Genomic DNA, 21,178 nt, shown 5'->3' on the forward strand with positions numbered 1-21,178 from the left:
GCCAAATACCTTGCTTCAAATTCAGAGCACAGAATGAGAGAAAGATCCAGTGGGAGAGATAATTGGCACTCAGATCCTGGAGAGATCAGCTGCCTGAAAGCCACATTTCAATGTGGCGGGCACCCAACACGTCTTGACTCCATCTGTGAGATTAGCCAGAGAAACAGCTCCTCAGAAACCTGCAAGCCCTGGCTGGGGAAATCACCACAGCTCTCACCTGTGAGCCTGACCCCAGTCTGCCACCTTAACACCACCAGGCAACTAGCCATGAGGCTGGGAACCAGGAACATGAAACCCAGGCTTAAGAAGGTTTAATTGGGGAGTGAGATGGGAGAATAGGGCAGAGGAGGCAGAGGGGACAGGATAACAGTAAGACATATTTGAAAAAGCCATATGGAAATTTAATGTGGGGTTTTTTTGGGAGGCAGGTTGAGTTAAAATGACATAGTGGTTTAGTTTCTAGGACCCCAAACAATAGTATCCATTCCCATATGATTGAGCTGTGGTTCCTACTATAGCCAGAAAGATTTGTTTGTTCAGATACACTGAATCTAGGTTTATAACACACAGTGAGTGCTTATGCACATGTGCACTCCACCTACACAACCCCACATACTTATTCCTGCATTTGGTTTTCTCAGGTTTCCAGGTTTGCAGTAAACGGTTCAATATAACCTTTTTTCTCCAGTCTGCAGTGGGTAGGGGTTGAGCTTATATAACTTTAAGGGGTCCGTTCAAATTTCAGAACCATGCATTTGTCCTAGGGAGATGCAAAGAATTGCTGATACTCCCCAGGGGGTGTTTCCTGCTAAAGGGGGGTTCAGCAGCTGTGACAGCAAGTGTGGAGACAGATGCTGCTTCTGAAGGAGGGAGAGCCTCATATAGAACAGCAGAAGTCACCAGAAGCTTTTTTATGTCAAGTGTTTATCAAGATCCAGCTTTATAAATAAGGCCACTGCCTCTACGTGGAAAGTCTTCTCATCAATACTTTGAACAGTACAGGAAAAAAGTTTCCTTCCTTCAATTTTCTGAAGTTGGCTATTTACCACAATAAAATAAAGAGGATATGTCTTTTAAATTTTATGTGGAGATTCACTCAGAGATATTTACATACATACCAGAAGTGAGGTCAGTGATGGTTGCAATAACACTTCAGTGAACAAATCCAAGTATTCCTTGCTGGTTAGGACCTCCTTGAAAAAATATAAACCATCCTTTTCTCAGCACCGTTAAAGAACATCACATATTCAAAGCCCAGGCTAACCTCAAAGCTTCTGGTGAATTGTTGGGCCTTGAACATTTGTTCTTTCATAAACCTGGGGCCAAGAAAACGAGCTTGGAAGACTTGAAGGAGTCGAGTAGGGATTCGTCTATATGAAGGTAAATGTTTCCAGAAGCCATCCTCACATTTCTTCATGAACTAGTCAAAGAGGAGTCTTAGGTCCTTGCTCCAGCTGGGGTTGGGGAGAGCGTAGTCCTTATAGACCACTTTCTCAGAAGAAAATAACTTTCACACTACTCCTGGCCACCTTGCAAGCAGAGCCCTGAGTGTGCCCAGACAGGTAGCTCCTCAGCAAGGCTCTGGGCAGTGGATGGGCCGTTGGCTTCACCCAGGCATCAGAAATGGCAATGCATGCCCTGGGATGCCAGAAGATCTACTGTTTTTATACGCTTCCATGCATATAATATTTAATTGAAATTCCCCTACACAGAAGGATAATGCTCTTCTTAGGAGTCATAGGTTACCAAACAAAAAGCCCAATGCCAGATGTGGGGACACCCTCTGTTGAGTTCTTGCTCAGGGGAGTCTCTGACGCCCCCAAAACAATACAAGCTATTGGCATTGCTCTTAGTGAACTTGGTGGTAAAACCCTATTGCTGAAGACACCACAATCTTTGATCACAGAACTTGGAGAAATCAAGCTGGTTCTGACCTGGAAGCATTCTCCTCATTGGCTAGCTAGAAGATGCTTTGCAAACTGTGGGGAAGAAAATCCATCAATAGTTTTACCCTGCTGTGAACTCTGCAAGCTACAATAATGCCCAGTCTGTCACAATATGCCCATTGGTGCAAATACTTGCATGAATGTTATGGGAGTAACCAATAGCTTTCTAATTGGACTTAAGGCCCTCCCCACAAGAGGGGACTCATGTCTGGAACTGTAAACCTGGCCAAGAACCTGTGGCTGAGGAGGTCATAGGCCTTACTACTATTATTTTGCCAAAAGGACATAATATCAAACTAGTTTCTAAAGACTTGACCTTGTACTCATAGACTAGTGCAACTCTCACCCCTCATCAGAGACACTTCTTTATGCAGTAGCTGGCTGTTAATAGAGACTCCCAGTCAGTTAAAGTGCAGAGAATAAGTGATTGTGGAGTGCTCAGCTCTAAATGGGACAGCTTTATCAAAAAGGCATATCCCAAGGCTCAGGGAACATCACAGAAGAGTGGGTAGAAAAACTGTAAGAGCCAGAGGTCAGGGACAAATGCTGCAGAATAATGTTGCCTGGACATGATGGGGCCATTATACTCATAAACTCATAGTACCTGCACAAGATCAAGCCAGTCAACACTCCAGCATGGACAGTAAAGGCACCCATAGAGCTCCACCCCTAGCTGAGGAGCTATTGGCAGTTGGTGGCTGCTAAGTGAGGGAGAGTCAGTTTCCTTCAGCAATGTGGCCCAAGATAGGTTGCCCATGCTCCAGTGGATGGCATTCTATACCCATGCACACAGGGCAGTTGAAGAAGTAGAAGGAGAGGGAGGAGGAGAAGGGGGGAGGAGGAGAAGGGGGGAGGAGGAGGAGAAGAAGGAGGAGGAGGAGGAGGACGAAGAGGAGGAGGACGAGGAGGAGGACGAGGACAAGGAGGACGAGGACGAGGATGAGGAGGAGGAGGAGGAGGATGACGAGGACGAGGACAAGGAGGAGGGGGAGGAGGGAGAGGAGAAGAAGGAGAAACAGAGGAGGAGAATGAGGAGGAAGAAGGAGAAGGTGATAACATGAAGTAGGGAGGGGGCTAAGAAAGCTGGGAGGTGTTCAAGAGGAGAAACGGGGGGTAGATATGATTTAAATGCATCATATTCATGTGTGGAATTATCAAAGAATAAAAAAGGATGAAAAGTCCCTGGCCTCAGACTAGTGAGATAGCTCAGCAGGAAAAGGCAATTACCTCAAAAGGCTAGCAACCGATCCTCCAGAACCATGAAAAGGTAGAAGGAGAGAACCAGCTCCACAAAGCTGTCCTCTGACCTCCATCCAAGTGCCCACACATATCACACACACACACACACACACACACACACACACAGTAATAATAATAATAATAATAATGATGATAATGATAATAATAAGTAAAATCCCTGAGAAATTTCACTTAATAAAATAGGGTCAGGAGAAGGAAAATGAGACATTATTATTATTGCTTTTTTCTGCAAAGCAGCGGCTCAAACCCAGGGCCTTGCACATACCAGGCAAGCACTCTGTCACTGAGCTACACCTATAGCCTAGGAGTTGTTTAATAGGTACTGAGTTTCCATTTTACAAGGCAGAAAGTTGTGGAAATGTATGGTGGCAATGGCTGTATGACACTATAAATATAATTAATGCTCTAAACTGTACACAAAATGGCCAAGATAATAAGTCTTATGTTATAGTACTACACCACATTAAAAATAATAAATTTAGGAGCTGGAGAGATGGCTCCATGGTTAAGAGCACTGCTAGTCCTCCAGAGGACCCAGGTTCGATTTCCAGCACCCACACAGTGACTAACAACCATCTGTAACTACAGTCCCAGGAGATCTGATGCCCTCTTCTGACCTCTGTAGGCTTTGCATGACACAAGTACGCTTATATGCAGGCAAAACATTCATACCCATAAAATTTAAAGATAAATCAAAAAGTAATTTAAAAAATAATAAATTTGGGTCTGGAGAGATGGCTTAGCAGTTAAGAGCACTGACTGCTCTTGCAGAGGACCCGGGTTCGATTCCCAACACTCACATGGCAGCTACAAACCATCTTTAATTCCAGTTCCAGGAGAATCTGAAACTCTCTTCTGACTTCCGTGGCATTGCATGACGTGGGTGCACTCACATACATGCAGGCAATATACTCATACTAATTAGTACTTAATTGGCTGTATGCCCAGTGCCTAAAATCCTTAAACAATTTTTAAAAATCCATTATGGAAGTGTGAGATTGGGAAGTTGTATATTCCCAGCTGGGCATTAGTCTAAGCAGTAGGGGTGCAAAGTGAACAGATAAGCAGTATCTGTTCTTAGGAAACCTAAATCCATGTGCTCAATGGACACTTGGGGGCATCCTCTGGGGGATGATGAAAATGTTTTAGAATTAGAGATGAGGGTTGCAAGTGCTAAATGCCTCAGAATTGCTCATTTTACAGTGGTTAGTTTTACTTAATGAGAATTTCACTTCACCTGAACAAACAAAAGAGAAATGCACAAGGCATATGCCTAGAAGACAACAAAATTAACTTCCCTACCCTGATCATTTCTCCCCAATTTGCTGACTGGTTCTAAAAGGTTTGGGGGCAGGGGTTGTTGTTGTTTGTTGTGGGGGAGTAATATTTTTTTTAATGTGTATGAGTGTACCCGTGTCATGCAATGCCCACAGAAATCAGAAGAGGGCATTGGATTCCCCTAGAACTGGAGTTATGGACAGTTGTTAGCTGCCATGTAGGTGCTAGGACTCAAACCAGGATCCTCCACATAAGCAGCCAGTACTCTTTACTGCTGAGCTAGTTATCTCTCCAGCCCCCTGGTTCTCAAAGTTTTGCACATTTTGTTCAGTTGTTCGACACGCCATTTGAGCTGAGATGAAAAGGCAAATTCATTTCACCATCAAAAGAATACTCTCTCGGGCTGGGTTTGATAGTACGTCTTTAATCCCAGAACTCAGGAAGCAGAGGCAGGTGGATCTCTGTGAGATGGAAGCCAGCCTGGTCTACATGGTGAGTTCTAGGCCTGCTGAGACAACAGGAAGACTCTCTCAAAAAGATAAAAATAATAATACACTATCCCATCTAATGTCTAATCTCAGTATCCCTACACTGAGACTCATTCATTCAATCATTCATTCATTCAGTGTTATCTACCCTGTGCCAGATAGTGGAGTTAAAAACTTAAGTACAAAGCCATCTCTGCCCCAGGTCCGTCAAGGAAGTTTTGTGTGTGACATCTATGTGCTGTTCCCCATGCAAGGATGCTTTCCCTTCCTCTTCATCAACCACTCTCACAAACTTTTAATCTCAGCTTAAATTTCTTCCAAGAGGCTTCCTGATATGTAGCCCATCCTTAGCCCAAATGCTGTCTAAGAAACCCTCTTTCTGTCCCTCCAATGCGTATGTCAATTTTTAATTTACATTTACATAACTATATATTTAATGCCTATAGCCGTCATTAACCTAGAAGCTTCATAAGAACACCAGTGTCTCTTGGCCTCACTGTGCCTAGGACTGGGACTAACATATAGAAGACACTCAGTGAATATTGAATGAATGAACAAACTAAACTAGCATAAACAGCTGTAACGTGTTAGATGCTCTGGCTGTGAGGGAGAACATCCTTGCTTTGGTCTCTTTAAGGGCGGTAGTGAGGGAAGCAAGAGGAATAACTAAAGAAGGTGTTTGTAGTGAGATCAGTAGAAGTTCCTAAAGTAACACATTTGAGGAAAGGCAGGGAGACACGAGAGCACATGAAGTGCACGTTCGGGGAACAGGCAGTACCTGTGGTCTGCATGGCTACACAGCACAGCAGAAGATAACAGCAGAAATGTGGGCAGGTGCCAAACCACAGAGGACCTTGTGCCCTATGCTAAACATGCTGGAATTCATCCCACAGAACTGTAGGAAGCCAATTAAGCAGAGATTCCTAACCTTAACTCATTGTCTGATCAGAGATGGGCTTCAGATATCCATTATTAACTCCCTAAAATTGAATGTACAGCTGTGGTCTCATCATGCCTTCTGTTAGAGTGGGATCATGACCTTCAGATTCTCGGATTGCCAACCCCAAAGTAAGTTAAGAACCACCATCTCTCTGAGTACCCACACTGCAGCAACCTCACCCCCATCCCAATTTATAGTATTCCTAACAAAATGTACATTTCTTATTTCTTTGCTTCTGCCTGTTTTCCTCACTAGAAGGCAAGCTCTGTGCCAGCCAGGCCTTTGTCTTCCCCCCCACTGCTGTGTCTCCAGTGTCCAGCACACATAGCCTGGATCTTATTAAAGCTCAACAAATATTCGCTAACAACATAAACCCTATTGCAGTTTTCCTTTCATGGGTGTAAAACAAAGATAACATAAACTTTGCCATCTTAACAATTTTTAGACATACACATCTGTTGCATCAAATGAAGTTAGACTGTTGTAGCTACCATCCTTGCCTTCCATCCATAGAGCAACTTTCATCTCACAACTGAAACTCTTACCTCAGTCCTGCAGGCCAGATCAGAACAGGGCTGATACATTCATATCTCCTTTCTCTGAAAAATACAACACAAACTTCTTTAACTTTTGAACCCAGATCCTCTGTGGCTCAAGTTCCTGAACTGTCATTGAGCCAGTTTTTACTGTTTTCAGTGATGGTCTGGTCTTCCTGAATATAGTTTCACTCCATTTGAATTACTTCTTACCAGGGTTACCATACTGGGAAGCCCCATTCTCCCTAATCAGCAACACCTTGAGTTCTAGCACACAGCCCTTTGATTGACTCATGCCAGTTGTGACCAGAAGTAGCACAGAGTTAGTTACTCATCTTGGTAAATATTTTGAAACTCCTTTTAATTCAATGTTACGGCCATTGTTACAATTACTGTTAAAGCAATAGCCCTCTGCCCCATCGTCTCTACTTCATATGCTCCTGATTGCCCCAAGCACCACTGTTCTACTATCTGTCTGTGTCAATTTTAGTACTTGTTATTCTGTGATTCATTTATTTACTTAGTACAGTGTCCCCAGGTTCAATCAGAATACCCTCTTTTTTTTTAGACAGGATCTCCCTAGAAATCCCAACAAGACCAGGCTGGCCTCAGTCTCACAGAGATCTGCTCCCTCTGCCTCCCAAGAAGTGTTGGGTGGGATTAAAGGTGTGTGTCACCACACCTGACTCTGAATACTCTTCCTTTTAAGACTGAATAATATTTATTGTATATGCCACATTTTGTTTATCCCAAACTAACACTCGGTTAGTTTCCACCTTTTGATTATTGTGAATGACTCTGGAGAGTATGCAACTATTTTAATTTTTTTTTAAATAGTAGTCAATCAGATGGGTATGGTAGCACACACCTTTAGTCCCAGCACTACTCAGGAGGATGAGTCAGGCAGATCTCTGTGAAACTGAAACCAGCCTGGTCTATGTAGTAAATTCTATAGGCCAGCTGTGGCTACAAGGAGACCCTGTATCAAAAAAAAAAAAAAGGGAGTCACAGGAACTAGGGGCTCTGTGACAGACCACATGCTTAGAATGTGTGGGGGACTGAGTTCAATCTCCAGCACCAAAAGAGGAACAAAAAATCATAGATATCATAGATCCATAGATAGATGATAGATAGATAGATAGATGATAGATGACAGATAGATGATAGATAGATGATGATGCATAGAAGATAGATGATAGATAGATAGATAGATGATTGATAGATAGATAGATAGATAGATGATAGATAGATAATTGATAAGATAAATAGGTAGGTAGATAGATAGATAGATAGATGATAGATTAGATAGATGATAGATCGATAGATAGGTGATAGATTGATAGACAATAGATAGGTTAGACAGATAGATGATAGATGATAGAAAGATAGATAGATAGATAGATAGATGATAGATAATAGGGGATGGAGCGAGTGAATCTATGAATGGGTGGAGGGTGGGTGAATGGATGGATGAGAGGTGAATGGGTAGGTAAATGACAGCAGCAGAACTGAGAGTAAGGAAATTTGTTCCCTATCTTGACTGTGACACTTTCCACCTGCATGACACATGGGACATCAGAGATACTGAGAGGTAATAGTGACCCTGTTGTAACAATGGCAACAGAATTGAATTGCAGGAGTTTCAAAATGTTTATAGAGATGAGTAACCCTTTGCCAGCTCATGCTCAAAATTGGCCTGCATCAGTAAAAGAATTGTTCACTAGAATTTAAGGTGTTGCTGACCAGGAATAATGGGGATTCCCCACATGGTAATCCTGGTAAAGAAGGAAGTAGTTCAAATTGAGTGAAACTGCATTCAGTATCAACCAGACCACCAATCAAAACACAGAAGTAGGAGTGATGAAAATTCGAGAATTTGATCATAGAAGAGGCTGGCAGTAAGTGGAGCAAAATGCCAAAAAGCACAAAAAAATCCCTAGCACAGGGGTGGGGGGGGGAGACATTGAGTTATTGAGTTCTATTCAGAACTTGCCCACAGGATTTGTCTATCCATAGTCTCCCACCCACAGCAACTGTAAGACTTAACCCCAAAAGGAAAAGGAGCAAAAAAAAAAAAAAAAAACACAAATGGCATGGCACATGACATATTAAAAGCCACGAAACTCTCTAGTAAGATAAACATAAATTTAAACTTCAGTGAAAGGCTGGAGAGATGGCTCAGCAGTTAAGCACACTGGCTGCTCTTGCCAAGAACCCAGGTTCAAATCCCAGCACCCACATGGCGACTAACAACCATCTGTAACTCCTGTTCCAGGGTATTCAACGCCCTCTTCTGACCTCCAAGGGCATTGCACAACACAGGTACCCTTACCCACATGCAGGCATAACAGTCATACACATAAAATAAAAATAGTAAATAAAATATTATTTAATTCTGTGTAAGTCTAGGGATATGGCTCAGTGGAGGGGCTCTTGCTTGGGTTCAGTCCCCAGAAATGAAAATTAAAAAGCTGCATATAGATGTTTATAGAAGTTTTATTCATAATTGCCAAAAATTTGAAGCTACCAAGCTGTTGTTCTTCAGTGGATCAATAAAATAAGCAAACTGTAGTACATCAAGCAATAGAGACTTATTCAGAGAGGAGAGAACATGGAGGAAGCTTTTTTTAATTAACTTACTTATTTTTATTTTGTGTATATTAATGTTTTGCCTACAGGGCATCAGCTCTCCTGAAACTGGAGTTACAGGCAGTTAGCCACCATGTGGGTTCTGGGAATCGAACTCAGGAGTCCCAGGAAGAATCTTAAATATATGTTACAAGAAACCAAGATGGCTCAGTGGGTAAAGGCATGTTTTGCCAAGCCTGGCAACCCGAGTTTAATCCCTGTGACCTACATGGTAGAAGGAAAGAACTGACTCCTTCAAATTGTCTGATCTCCACACACGCACCATGGCACATGTGCACCCACACACATGCACACAAAATAAATTAAAATATAATAAAAAAATTAATGCCAATTACTAAATGAAAGAATCCAATCTGAAAATTGTGTGGCTCCAATCATATGACATTGTGGAAAAGGTAAAAATCTAAGACTATAGAAAGACATATAGTTGTCAGGAATTAGTGGCCAGAAGGTAGGTGAAACACAGAGATTTTTAGGACAGTGAAACTACGCATTCGATACTCTTATGGTAGCTACACAACATCATACATTTTTCAAAACCCACAGGATGCACATCGCTGAGAGTGAACCCTAACGTAAACTATGGACTTTGGTTAATAATGAGGTAACAATGCAGGATTATCAGCTGTAACAAATGTTCTGCTGTGGTATGTGATGTTGAGAGTGGGTGTGTTTGGGTCAGGGTTATATAGAAACTTTCTACTCCATTTTACTATGAGCCTAAAATGACTCTGAAAAAATTCTACATGCAAACTCTTTGACCCAACAATTTATTTCTAAAAATTGATGTTATAATTAGGCTGACATAAGGACAAAATGATCTATACTTATATTTATTTATTGTGGGACTATTCAGAATTGAAAAAGAAATGACATAAATGCCCATCCGTAAAGCACAGGTGTATATATGTATAGATATTTATATATGGTACATCCACTTAATGGAATACACTATGCAGTTGTTTTTTAAAGAGTTTTTGTGTGATTGGTACAACAGTCAACAGCCTGAGCCTTAGTCCAAAATTTTAAGTTAATAACACACACAGAATGGAACTAGATAGCCCAAATATATAAACATCCCCATAAATATACACCGACATAGGCATATACACACTGATCAATGTAAAAACACGAGACCAAAGTCTGAGATGAAGGGCCAGCAGTTTTAAACAGGCTTCACATAGTGAATGAAGAGCCACCATGATGATCCAAAATGCAGATTCTAAAGCACCTGACTTTGGCTCTTTAGTTGGAGAAGGGCCTGCTGCTGGGCCTTCCAGCTTCAAAGAGCTCTGATGGACAGAAGGAACAAAGACTGTCTCAGAAAAGTTGATAGAAGAGGTATTTCAAGACTTCTCAGAAAGAGCAAACACTTTTTTTTTTTTTTTTTTTTGGTCTTTTTGCGACAGGGTCTCCCTGTAGACCCCACTGGCCTGGAACTCACTATGTAGACCAGGCTGGCCTTGCACTCACAGAGATCCGCCTGCCTCTGCTTCCCAAGTGCTGGGACTAAAGGAGTGTGCCACCACGCCCAGCGAGACCACGCCCAGCGAGAAACATTTTTAATATGGGCTTTCATAGGAGCCAGTCATGGCTCAGTCATGAAGGGAGGCCTCGCTTTTTTCATGATAGGCGGCAGCCATGCACATTTGCTCTGCCTTCCAGCCAGCAGGGGTCCTAGCTCCCAGGTTAATCCTTTGTTTTGACACATTCTGAATCCCTGAGATTACAGCTTACCTTCCATTTCTTGAGAAGGTACATGGGCTGGAGTTTCCTTCGGTGCAAAGTATACTCCAAAGTCACTGTTCATGTGAAAGAGCTGTGGTCACTTTGGGGCAAAGGCCTCTTTAAACTACAGAAGTTATTAACACTGTGATTGCTGCCACACGGTGTGGGTACAGGAAGGCAGCTGTGCCTTCCTGACTGCAGCGAACTACTGGTAAGTGCCTGAGGGCCCGTTCCTTCAATGCCTGAATAAAGCACATGGCAGGTTTTAGCTTTATATAACCTTTAAGAATAATAGGTTCTTCACCACTGAAAAAGGCTAAGAGCATTTAATCCACCCACTCATTCTATACTGAGAAAATGAGACCCAAAGTGTGAGAATGACTTGTCCAAGGTCACTGCCTGGACTCTGAGTAACTAATCTTATGTTCTCCCACCTCCAAGAACATTGTTTAAAACAACTCTTGCAATTTCTTATAAAGTTTAACCTGTCTAGCCTATGAACCAGAAATTCCATGTATAAGTGCTTACTTAAGGGAAAGGAAAACAAACATACACACAAGAAAAGACTTGTACATATGTTTATGGTAACTCTAGTCATAAAAGCCAGAAACTAGGTAAAACCCAAATGTCTATTAACAGGTAAATGGATGGAAAAAAAAACTGTAGCAAATCTACTCAAGCTGGGCATGGTAGCTCATGCCTATAATACATACTGTTTCCATTTTTCAGAGAGAACATGAAGATGAGAGACAGGAGCTTCAGCCACTTACATCAAGAACCAGGAGTTTCTGACCCAAGACTTTCTAGACCCTTTCTAGACCCAAGACTCAGCGTGCATGAAGTCTTCTCTTCATTTGTCAGACACACTATGGCTCAGCGGGCAGGGACGTGTACTTCACTGTGGTAGGATCAAGATCAGGGCCCTGAACCCTTGGCTGGGGGCCCCATGTGCTCCCCCTGCACAGAGGATCATGACTAACACTCTATTATAAAACAGGCTTTCTATTAAATGATTTTGTCCAGCCATTGGCTAATATAAGTGCTCTGAGCATGCTTAAGATTTGTGCATTTTCAATGTGTGACATTTTCGATTTAATGATGGGTTTATTGAGACTTAAGCCCATCGTATGAATCAAATTTGAAGGCAGAAATGCTAAGTGAAATAAGCCAGAAAATTTTTTTTAAATTAGCACTTGGGAGGCAGAAGCAGGAGGAATGCCACAAGCTTGAGGCCAGCCTGGTCTGCATAGAGAATTCCAGACCAATCAGGGCTACAGGGTGAGCCCTGTCTCAAAAGAAGGGAGGAGATAGGCAGAGATAGAGGATTTATTTATCTACAATTCCATTTATATGACAGCGGAATAAGGAGTTGCTGTTTTTGCTTTTAAAGATTTTATTTTTATTCATGTGTATGTATATGTGTGGGTTTGTGCCTGTGAGCGCAGTGCCTGCAGAAGCAGGAAGAGAGCTGTGGATGCCCTTGGAGCTGGAATTACAGGTGATTGTAAGTCCCTCAATGTGGGTGCTGAGAACCAAGCTCTGGTCCTCTGCAAGGGCAGTATGCGCTCTTCACCACTGAACCATCTCTCCAGCCCCAGGAATTACTCTTTAATGGATGCAGAGTTTCAGTTGAGAACGAAGTTTTTGGAGATGGATAGTGGTGACAGATGCAAAGCAATGGGAGTGTACCAATGCCATACATAGATGATTAAAATGGCGCATTTTATGTTATATATATATATATATGCATTCTGCCATAACCAAAAAAGATAATTTTCATAAACAATAATAATTCTAAATCTCATTATGAAGGGGATATGGGTGAACTCAAAGATTCACACTCTGCTGAACAGAGTGTAATACGAGATAGTCATCCTGCAGGGCAGCCTGGTGACATATACCAAAGTCTTAAAAACAGTCAAGTTTTGGGCTGGAGAGATGGCTCAGTGGTTAAGAGCACTGACTGTTCTTGCAAAGGACCTGGGTTTGAATCCCAATACCCACATGGCAGCTAATAACTGTCTGTAACTCCAGTTCCAGGGGATCTGAAGCCCTCTTCTGATCTTTGAGGGCATTGCATGACACAGGTGTACTTACATACATGCAGAATATATACTTATACACATAAAATAAAAATATAAATAAAATATATTTTAAAAAATAGTCAAGCCCTTGGACAACAAGTCTTATCCTAGGAATTTATCTTAGGAAGATAATGATACAAACCTCAATAATGCCTGTAGTAATAAGAGTTCTTATTAGCCTGTGTCAAAAACAGAGGATTTAGTTCCTAAACATAAATATATTGATGTAACTTGTGATCATTTAAAAAATGTAAAACTGGGCTGGAGAGCTGGCTCACTGGTTAAGAGCACTGGTTACTCTTGCGAAGAACCCAGGTTTGACTCCCGGTACCCACATGGTGGCTGACAACCGTAGGTAACTCCAGTTCCAGGGATCTAACATCTTCTTCTGACCTCCACTGGCATCGCATGACATAGGTGCACTATATATATGCAGGCAAAACACTCCTACATATAAAAATATAAAAATAATAAATAAAATATTTTTAAAGGATGTAGATCTACAAAATGTTGTACATGGTACAATCCAATTTTGTAAATGTATGATGCTCACTTACAGATGATATAATTATAACTCTAAGGCAGACTTGGGTGAAATCATTTCTTTGGTTTGTTATCAGTGTCCTATCTAGGGTGAAGAAACATTTGTTCCTGGCTCCCAGGAAAAGTCACACCACACTGGGGAAAGGGCCATCCATATATAAAGATAAGCAAGTACAAAGACTCCTGAAGGAGAAACATGAAGATAATGGGAACAAAGGTTGTGGAGACAGATCCAGGACTGTGTGATTAAAGGCTTTGGACTTCATGTAATCTAGCAACAGGAATTCTTCCAGGAATTTAGCCTAAAGGCAGGAATCCTGGACTGGAAATCAGGCTCTCTGGATTTAATTCCTAAGTCTGCTACAGATCGTCTTTTTCCTTGAATAAGTCACTTCAACTCCTTGAGACTCAGCTTCCCTCTGTCAAATACAAGCAATAATCCTTATCCATCCATCTCAAAATAAGGTGAGGATATGGAAAGTCCTTAAAAATGTGTAATTCTCTTCGCGGGAGGAAAGAGAATGACACTGGAGGCACAAAAAGCTGGGCAAACAGCTGGCACCTTCCTAACCATTGGCCTTTTCCCTCTTTCTTCATTTCAAGTTTCCTGGCATCATGTGACCAAATTTGGAAGAGGGCTTCAGATCCCCTGGAACTGGAGTTATGGAAGGTTGTAGGCCACCATGTGGGTGCTGGGATTCAAACCCAGGTCCTCTGCAAGAGCAGCCAGTGCTCTTAACCACAGAACCATCTCTCCATCCCCAGAATTTCCTTTTAATCTTTATAGCCACAGGCCATCAAGACCTTTGTCTTTAGTCAGAATGTGAATTATACACAGCTGGACATGTGGGAAGACAGGCCACATGAAATGACTTGAAGCTCTGTAGATTTTTCTCAGAGAGAGAGAAAGACAGACACAGAGACAGAGAGACAGAGAGACAGAGAGACAGAGTCAGAGACAGACTAGGGATTGTAACAGCCAGGACAAACCCAAGGTGATGAAGGAACATATATAGAACAGTGTAGCCAATTCAGAGAAGAAGATAAACTTCAAGACCTTGCACCAAATCTCTCTAGATCAAGGCAATGAGTCCAGGACCACTGTTACAGAACTAGCAAATGAGCTATAATTAATCAGTCATTTTCTATCATTTATTGAGCACAGCAGTAAGTGCTGGACAAACATTACCTCCTATAATCCTCACAGTACCCCTATGACATAGATGCTATTATCTCCAGTATATAGATAAGGACACTGATTTAGAAACTGGCCCAGGTCACACAGCTAAGGCAGAACTAGAATTTGAACCCTTGTTCTTAACAGCACATTGGAAACATGTGCCCTGAGAATGTGTCCTACAGGGAAATAAATAAGGGAAAGGAAAAAAATTCCTCTGGGAAGAAATTCAAAACCTTAGCTTCTAGACTCAGCTCTTCCCTGACTCAGTTTCACCCTGTGAAGTCCTCTCCCCTCTCTGACCCACTGCTCTTCTGGGACCCATGTGCTTCTCAAAGTCCTTCTTCCCCATGATTGTACTTAATCCCTGGCCTATGAGCCTCCTTCAAGCTTTCAGGGTCCTGCAGTTTACAACTGGTCCCTCTTCTCATATTTCCAGCTGTATCGGTTTCAAGTTCTGACTGGAGTCCATAGTCTTGATGGTCTGTGGGTGGAGGGACTCAGAGTAGAGTTCAGAGAACTCTGCTCAGAGCAGGCCTCTTGGCCCATAACATGAGCCTTATTACATAATGAAAATGGTGCTGTCAGAGGCCAGGCAACCACATACTCAGAAGGCATGTAATACAGGAGAGGACCTAAGTCACTTCCACTGAGGGGAAAAATGTTTAAGAAAGCAGGATGTGTAAATCTGTTATCTGACTACAGATTATACACAAGTAAACAGTTATCACAACTCCTCAGCTACTCCACACAGGACAGCTGAAGTCCTTCCAAAGTCAACTATCTGCCCAGAGTAATTGGTCTGCATTTCCAGATTTGCTCACCTCAAGGGCTCAGCCTGTTCTGCAGACCTGGAAATAAAAGAGTGTCGTGGATGTGAACCTTGGAAAGGCCACTGGAGTCAGCACAAGTCGTTCCTAACCTCTTGTTAAGAGGATGGCTGAGGACAAACGAGGCCACGTGGCACTGATGGAACAAGAACTTGAGGCTCTTAAGAACTTAAGCTACTTCTTTGACACATGCTTCTCTCTCTCTCTCTCTCTCTCTCTCTCTCTCTCTCTCTCTCTCTCTCATTTGTGGAACCCACAGAATTCTCCTTTGAAATGTCTCTTCTAGCCCGAGATGGTCCCCCAAGACCAGGCTACCTCATTCCTCCCTGAATTATCGCTACAGACCTGTGGTCTCCCTTCTCCAAGTCTTTTATTTCTTAAATCCATCCTACACAGTGATCCATGTCACTCTATAACCCAAAACTGTCAGATGCTCCCCACATCTACCAAAAAAAAAAAAAAAAAAAAACACAAAGGCCTCAGCCTGGAGTTTATGGCCCTCTGCCATCTGCCACCCTGTTCTGGCTGCCTCTGCCCTCTGCCCCCTTGATAGTCTCATACATCCTAAAGCTAACCCAACAGGTCCCACTCCCTCTGCTTCTGCTATTGTTAGTGCTATCTCAGTCGAATTTGGAGGACCACTTGCCTGCTGCCCCATCTTCCACCTCTACCTGTCTGAAGTCTGTCTTCCTACAAGGCCCTCTCACCTGTGAAACTTCTTTGCACCCCACTCACAACACTGGAGCCTCTCCCAGTTTTCTATGGTCCTATAATGGATAGACCTACCTTGGGCCTAAGTATTGACCTGCTTGTTTTCTCTCCCACCAGGTTTCACACCTTCTCAAAGGCAGAACATACAATAGACTGGTGTGTTTGTTTCCTACGAGCCTTTTTTCATGGATTCATTCTTTTACTCATTAATTAATTAGTGAATATAGTTTTAGAGTCTGACAGACCCAAGTATGTTTCCAAGCTCTTTTGTTTGCCCCAATTATGACCTTGACCAAATTATTAATATTATTATGAGATTCAGTTTTTCCCCTCTGCACATAACAATATGTATCTCACAAATACATTGTTATGATTAAAGGAATAACATAGTGCATGTTTAGCATGATGCCTGCCATATTGTGTGTGCAATTAATAAGGAATTTTTTTTGTTTTTTATTTTATGTGTATGTGTGTATTTCCTGCATGTAGGTAAGCGCATCCATGGCATGCAATGCCCACAGAGGTCAAAAGAGGCTGTCAGATTCCCTGAGACTGGAATTACGGACAATTGTTAGCTGCCATGTGGGTGCTGGGATTTGAACCCGGGTCTTCTGCAAGAACAACCAGTGTTCTTAACCACTGAGAAATTTCTCCAGCCCCATAATTAATAAGCAATATTAATAAACAAAAGACATAGTACATGCCTGGAACTGTGAAGAATGCTTTGGATATAAAAGTAAGCTAGGCTTGCCAGGCATGGTGGTGCATGCCTTTAATCCCAGCACTCAGGAAGCACAGGCAGGCAGATCTCTGTGAGTTCAAGGCCAGTATTGTCTACATATCTACATAGTGAGTTCCAGGTCAGCTGGGGCTACAGGAGACCCTGTCTCAAAAAGACCAATAAACAAATAAATAAATAAACAAATAAATAAATAAGCTAGGCTCATACCTCTGAAGACTCAGAGACTATCAGAGAGACAGACAAAATGGAAGCAGCTGACCTCCATGTCCAGACAGGGTGATAAATACCATAGCAAGACATGGTCATGGTGCTCTGGAGCTTCCAGAAACTGCATCTGATAGAGGCTCTATAGGAGAACAGAGAGAGTGCTCCACAAGAATGACATGAACAGCATTTGGAAAGACCAATAATGATAATAATGATCTAGAGGGAAAGGACAAATCAAGACAGCCAGACAGAGGGCACAGCACAAGATAAGCAGAGAGGCAAGTTGGAACATTACTGTACCCTAAAAACAACTGGTGCTCAATAAGTATTCACCAAGAGAGGCATCCAAGGTGGAGAGCAGAGCCTGGCTGGAGTAATTCTACCCCTGCCCTGCTCAGCGTCCCCACTGAACCCATGAGATTGGTCCTGAGTACGATTCTGAGATGTGGAAAACAATACTGGGCCTTTGGATTGTTCGTTCCGCCAGCTCAGTCAGGGAGAGATGTGATTTTACCTGTTCATTTCATTTCAGGAGGAGTTTGGTCTACAGAAGTTGGAGTCACCCTCTTCAGGTCCCACCTGTCTCTGAAGCAAGAAACACTAATTGCCTTACCAGCATTGCCACATCCTCTCCCTGGGAACTTAGAGACTTGCTTTCCTTTTCACAACTTTGGGTATGGGGGAGTTCCAAGGCTCTGGAGAGTTCCCTAGCCTCAAATACTATCCACAAAACATCTTGAAGAGAACAGGGATAATCACTGAATTCGGAGAAAGAAGCTGCTTCTAGTGCACTTTTTTCAATGAGTGTAAATTTGAATCATCTGATGAGAAACTAATTCCATTTAGAAATAATCATTTAGGAGCTGGAGAAATAATAGCCCGATCAGTAAAGTGCTTGTCACCCAAACATGAAGACCTGAGTTCAACCCCTGGCACTCACATAAAAAGCTGGGCATGGTGGTACATGCATGTAATCCCAGCCCTGGGGAGGTAGAGGCAGGTGGAGCCCAGGCCTTGTGGCTAGTGAGCCCAGGCTAATCACAATAACACTGTCCTTAAAAATCCTGTGTTCAGCCAGGCATGGTGGTACATGCCTTTAGTGCCACCACTCGGGAGGCAGAGGCAGGAGGATCTCTGTAAGTTCAAGGCCAGCCTGGTCTACATAGTGAGTTCCAGGACAGCTGGGGCTACAGGGAGACCCTGTCTCAAAAAGACCAAAAAAAAAAAAAATCCCATGTTCTACTTATCCTTTCACCTCCAACCCTTGGCAGTCACTGACCTTTCCACTGTTAACAATGCATTAAAGCTGTTGCTGTTGTTGTTTACTGGAATCATACAATAGGCAGCTTTTTGTTTTGTTTTGTTTTCTTCTTTTTAACAAGAAGTTTATTTAGCAACAAGACTCTTGACTTGAAGGGAGAATTATCCAGGATTCATTTTCTTTCCAGAGTAATTTACCCCTCTTTAAAGACAGATTGCTCTACACGTAACAGCTATGTACCAAAAAAAAATAAAAATTTTCCTTGGTTGTACAACGATAAAGGAAAAACATTAAAATTCTACAATCCAACAAGGGAGGTAAAGGCTTTTGTGCTGTTGTTTTTTTGTTAAAACAATGAGAGCAAAATAACTTACTGGAATATAAAGGTAAGAGTTGACGGAGTACGCCACTAATGGAGAAGGGAGTGCTTTTCCATACCATCTCCATCTGATGTCAACCAAAACATAATACTGGCCAGTTCTATTAAAAAAGAGAGAGATGAGGCCGGGTGTGGTGACACACGCCTGTAGTCCCAGCACTTGGGAGGCAGAGGCAGGCAGAGCTCTGTGAGTTCAAGGCCAGCCTGGTCTACATAGTGAGTTCCAGGCCAGCTGGGACTACAGGGAGACCCTGTTTCAAAAAGACCAAAGGGAGGGAGAGAGAGAGAGAGAGAGAGAGAGAGAGAGAGAGAGAGAGAGCTGGAGAGATGGCTCAGCGGTTAAGAGCACTGGCTGCTCTTGCAGTTTGATTCCCAGCACTCACATGGTGGCTAACAACTATCTGTAACTACAGTTCCAGGGGATCCTGTTGTGCCCAGAGAGCTGATACCCAAGAATTACCACGGAGTCCAGAGAGCATGCGAGTACAAAGAATCTTTATTCAGGCTTAAGCTCAGACTCTCAGACCAAACTAACTTTGTAGGTCCATCTGAGAGACCCGACTGAAGGGGGAGGGAGCTTTTCATAGGTTACAGACAAAGGGAGGAGGGGAATGACAGAGTTATATTTTGATTGGCCCAAAGAGCCGTGGACACCAACATACTTCTGAATTGATTGGTTACAGTCTTGGAGGCCTCTCATTGATGGGTGCTGCCCTCAGGGCTGTGGAATGTGCTGACTGTTATTTTCAGGGCTAGAGGACCCTATTTATTCCTTATAAGGCCTCAAACCTGCCCGGGCCCCCTGGACATGCCCGGGCTTGCCTAGTCTATGACCATGAGACATCACAAAAATGGAGGAATCAGTCAAAATGGAGACTGTGCAGTTTGTCCCTCTGGTTCCCTTAAGCCAAGCGGTTTACAGAAATGAAAAGAGCAGTTAGTCCTAAATAGGGGCAGGGATCTAGGGAGTCTGGGGGAGGGGGCCAAGGAGGAGGGTTCCACAATCCAATGCTCTCTTCTGACCTCTGCAGGCATTGTACAAATGGGTGTATTATGACATGCAGGCAATATACTCATACACATAAAAATTAATGAATGAGCTCTGCTTCCCTGGGTCTGCAGGACCTGCTGCAGGCCTCTTTCCTACCCGCAGGCCTCTCTCCGGGGTAAGTTCATCGCACCCTCCACGCCTTGACTCCCCCAGCCTCATTCCCCCTCCCATCTCCCCCGCCTGTCTCTCCTAGTTTGGGTCCTTTCCCATTCCTTGTCTTGGGGCCCCAGACACCTGGGGAACCAATACTGCTTCCTGATCCTTTTCATCCAGACCAACATAGTGCCTTCTCTGGGCCCCAGGAGCACTGCTTCTGAGCCTGGCCCCTCCCTCACCTCCCTCTGCTTCCCGGGGCCTGCAGGACCCGCAGGCTTCTCTCTCTAGGGTAAGTCCATTGGGCCCTCCATGCCTTGACTCCCCCAGACTTACCCTCCCATCTCCCCCTCTGTTCTCTCCTCCTAGTTTGGGTTCTGTCCCATTCCTTGTCTTGGGGCCCCAAACACCTGGGAAACCAATACTGCTTCATGATCCTTTTCATCCAGACCAAAGGAGGGCCTTCTCTGGGCCCCAGGAGCACTGCTTCTGGGCCTGGCCCACCCTCACCTCCCTCTGCTTCCCTGGGCCTGCACCTGCCAGCCTCTTTCTGGGATGCAGGGGCTGACCTTTCCTCTTCCAGATCCTTTGAATCCAGACCAACCCAGCTCCTCAGTGCAGTCCCCAGGAGGCCTTGGGGCCTCTTCCCACCGCATCTGCCTTTGAATCTCTGGGTGGCACAGCCACCAGCTGCCCTAGACCAGCACCTTTCCTGGGCCATGCTCCCAGACCAGTCCAACCCCCAAATTCCTGAGGCCAAAATCATTCCTGGAGGGCTCCAGACCTTAGAAGAAAGCCTGAGAGCATCTGATCCTCATCTGAAGGGGGCATCTGTGGGAACTCCTGCAGATAAAAGCAACCCAGCCACTCCAATATAAAATCAAAAGAGAGAACCAGAAGCTTAGATGAACCAGCTTTTCATACCCAAAAAGTAAACCAAAAAGACACATAGAGTTCACAAAAAGAAGCAGGCCTAAACTTAAAGGCCGGAGTCTCACACAAGAATCAGAAACTACAAAAGAAATCCACATGTCAAAATCACAGAGAAAAAATAATAACATGAAAAACCAAAATAACATACCCCCACCAAATACCAATAGTCCTCTAGAGGAGTACAATGAGAACCCCCTAGAGATAATGCAGGACATGGAACTCAAAAGAACAATTATAAACATGACAAAAGAATTTGCTGAATTTAAAGAACACACAAAAAAAGAAATGAAAGAACTGAAGGAAGATACGGATAAACTTCTGAATGAATTCAGAAAAGAGCTA

The 21,178-nt window shown here is 43.2% G+C and overlaps 1 pseudogene; it reads right to left on the minus strand.

Annotated features, from left to right (window-relative positions):
• Nucleotides 1-911: 911 nt before the first annotated feature.
• LOC103740481 overlaps nucleotides 912-21,178 on the minus strand; it is a 24,441-nt pseudogene continuing 4,174 nt past the window's right edge.

Source organism: Nannospalax galili, unplaced genomic scaffold (genome assembly GCF_000622305.1).
Source record: "Nannospalax galili isolate Female #2095 unplaced genomic scaffold, S.galili_v1.0 scaffold259, whole genome shotgun sequence".
Classification (NCBI taxonomy): Eukaryota; Metazoa; Chordata; class Mammalia; order Rodentia; family Spalacidae; genus Nannospalax; species Nannospalax galili.